Source organism: Morone saxatilis, unplaced genomic scaffold, assembly GCF_004916995.1.
Source record: "Morone saxatilis isolate NCDOM2014 unplaced genomic scaffold, NCSU_SB_2.0 Contig4, whole genome shotgun sequence".
NCBI classification, from domain to species: Eukaryota; Metazoa; Chordata; class Actinopteri; family Moronidae; genus Morone; species Morone saxatilis.
This window is the reverse complement of record NW_023339984.1, coordinates 14997905-15001503: the sequence shown is the minus strand read 5'-3', so window position 1 is coordinate 15001503 and position 3599 is coordinate 14997905.

Genomic DNA, 3599 nt, shown 5'->3' with positions numbered 1-3599 from the left:
GTTTTTAAAGTTAATTCGCCACCATCACATTAATTTTAAAATAACCGCTACCTGCTTTCTGCTCTTAGATTCCTTGACAGCTTTTGATTTGTGATGTTTCCAAAGTCCTAAACCTGGGGCGGGACACGTTGTACACAGTCCAGCTCTGCCTGTCGGGAGTAAATCATATTTTTTTTAAAACAAACTGCAGCTCGACAAGAGATTGGGAAGGATTTTGAAGAGGAAATTTGTATATTTTGGCTGTTGAAAGTTAAGTGAAAACACAGACACATTTTTATCAGTTTGATCAACTTGTTTTAGTAAAAAAAGTTTTTTCACTTATTTCTGCTCATTTCTCAGATGAATTCCTGCTGTTTTAATACCAAACAAACCCTGAACTTTAAAACGCCCACATATACTCTCCTGTTCTGTACATATTATGTGTATTCTTGTACTATAACGGCCTTTTTCTAAACCGACTGGAAACGTATTGACTTGACGAGAGCGAGGAGAAAAGAGTCGCTTGTTGGACCAGTAAGAGAGAATATTTCTTCTGTTCGTGTTTTTTCTTATGTAATTCTGATTTATTACATTTTTTTGTAAAAATGCATTACAAATTTTGTAACTGCAAAAACTCTCCTGTGAGGAAAAAAGTACCATAAATAATAATAATAGTATTTTAAACTAGCTTTACGTCTCCTGTTGTGATTTATATCCTCGTGGGTGAACGAGTCTCTTTATGCCGTCTGGCTGTTTGAATGTGGTGGGACGGTTAAATAAATACGGCTGAGAGCAAATGGAGGTTGACGGATGATGAGTGGACTCTGCGGGAGCTTGGAGAGATGTGGTGAAAAGACTCATTTAGGGGGAAGTTAGTGGACTGTGTGGTGGTGGGGGTGGGGGGTGTTCAGCTCATTAAAACATATTGATGACCCTGTGGTGTGTGGGGGCCACTTAAAGCCTAAAACCAAAGATCAGAAATCAATAAATCAAACCAGTGGTTGATGGAGAATGTTTGAATTAAGTGCTACAGCAATAAAAGATGTCCAGAAGTGTACATTTATAAATGAATGTAAGAGTTTAAACTCATTTTACTACAAAATAAAGTGGTAAAAGTCAACTTAATTTATCCTCTGTGATGGATTTCATTTCAAATATAGGATACAACCTCAGTAAAGTCAAACAGAAACTACTATAAGTAACAAAAATACCTTAAAAAAGTATCACTACACAACATCAAACCTTTATCTGAAATATAAACTAACTTTGTATTAATAAATCTGTAATATTCAATAAACTATAGTTTATATAACAGGTTCCTTGAATTAACCAGTCTTCTCCCCCTGCCTGTTAAAAATGAACATTATCTACTGTTTATTTATGTAAAATGTTCACTTAGCATCTCTGTATTAGTACTTACAGTGAATACTTGCATCACTTTCAGCTGTTTTATGTTGTTTTCTTGGCAAGAATGTGCTTCTATAATAAATGCAGTCAGCTAAATTAACTGTTAGGAAGAACCCAGGGAAGTCCAAATATGAATTATTCCTCAAGAGTCTGGGATTTTTTAGCATCAAACACTAATAATAACATGTTTTTGTTCTGAGAAATGTATTTTTTTTTACATCCCACACTGAAATAATCTCACATCGTCCTCCGGGGGGGTCGATAACATGTGGATCTGTCAACCGAGTGGTGCTTTTAATGGATATTAGGGGCTTTAGGTGGCTGCCGGTCTGTGGAAATAATAAAGAAAACATCTGTGGATAAAAGAAGTAAAGAATCTGGGCTTTTTTTTTTTAGGGTGGGAAGCGAGGGACTGAATTCTTCTTGTCCGGCCCAGATCGAAGAACAGAGGACTGATGGGGAAAAAAAGAGGAAGAACGTGGGGGCGTGAACGATAGCAGAGGGCGAAGCAACACACAAACTGAGCGCATGAGGAGGAATAAAGCAGCTAAAGTGCAAAATGAATGATTGTATATGAATGAAGGAAAAGAAGTGAAGAGAAACAGGCCCACGCTGAAGCACCGTGGGAGGCAGGGTGGAGGAATGTTTATGTTGGGGAGCGAGGGAGCAGAGTGGCGGAGAACGAGAGGAAGATGAACGAGAGGGAGGCGAGCGATGAAGGGAAAGTTAATCAGATCTGAAGACATAAAGCAGGATGTATCGCCTTGTTAGTGGTAGTGAAGTGTCCAGATCTTCAAGCAACATTAACTTAAAGTATTAAAAGTGTTTTATTATTAATATTACTGCTGCATTCATGCGTCTGTTGCCTTTTACTGTTGTTGGAGGAGTGTGTGTGTGTGTCTCAGCTCTCCAGTCTTTCCCAGTTTATTCAATTCAAACAAAATAGCCAGTTTTTCCATCACCTAACTTTGGAGCGTTATTTAGCCCTCACTTCCCAACATGCTAAAACGACATGGTTGGTGACAACTGATGCGTTTTGTCTTGTAGTTTCAGATGATACAAGTATCTTTACTCTAGCTTCTGAACGCAGCCTGCTACAGCCTCTGGAAGACCGGATGTAGTGGGAGATGTAAGGGTAACGGGGTACTTTTATATTCAGAGTTGGGGGAACAACAACAAATTAAACTGTAAGATAACTTAAAAATAAAAATATTCATCATTTTATGGTATCTTTATGATATTTATATATTTTTATGTTATATTATGTGCCCGCATGTGTGGTTGTTGATGTTATTTTTGACATTTAAGATGCTCTTTGGGGCACTAAAGGTTTCATTCATTCATTTGACCACAAGGTGTCGCCCTTTACACAATAAAAGCTCCAGAGACTCAAGCTTTCTGCAGTCAATAGTCATATATCAAATCACTATAAATCACTTCTTGCTCAGTGATCATTGACATTACAACTGTCTCATAGACTGTTTTCATTACTTACTCATAATAACCTCTTCCTTGGTTCGTGATATAAATGAGAATATAAAACAAATTTCACTTTCTGTTTTCTGTTGTACATAAATACCAATTTATGGTATTTATGTAATAAGAACTTCCTCTCTTTAATGTTACATTTCACACAAAAACACCCAGATTTGATTTAACTCTTTGTTCCAATGTAGATTTTTTGGCTTATTCCAAATGTAAATATTACATTATTTTCTTTAAATTAAAAAACAAAATATTGATTTTAACTTTTTAAAATAATAATTAAAAAAATGAAATAAAAGCTAATATATAGCACATCCATATAGGGTTTATCTATAAATGAACTTTTTGGATTATTTACCTCTCTAAAACTGCTACTACTGCAAATATCTCCACACCTAACCTTTTAAAATATTATATAGCACATCTAGGATTCATGTATGGATAAACTTTTTGGATTATTTACCTCTATAAAACCGGTACTACTGCAAATATAAAAAATTTTAACTCAGACCTAACCTTTTAAAATAATTAAAAATATATATGAAACGTTAATATACATATAGATATATATATAGAGCACATCTAGGATCAGGCCCGGCCCTGATCAATTTGGCACCCTAGGCAAGATTTTAGGTGGCGCCCCCCCCCTTGCATCGCAGTAAATTCCACTGCCAGTTATATACATACATATACTCACGCAAGAAACTGAATAGCTTTGTCTTTGACAT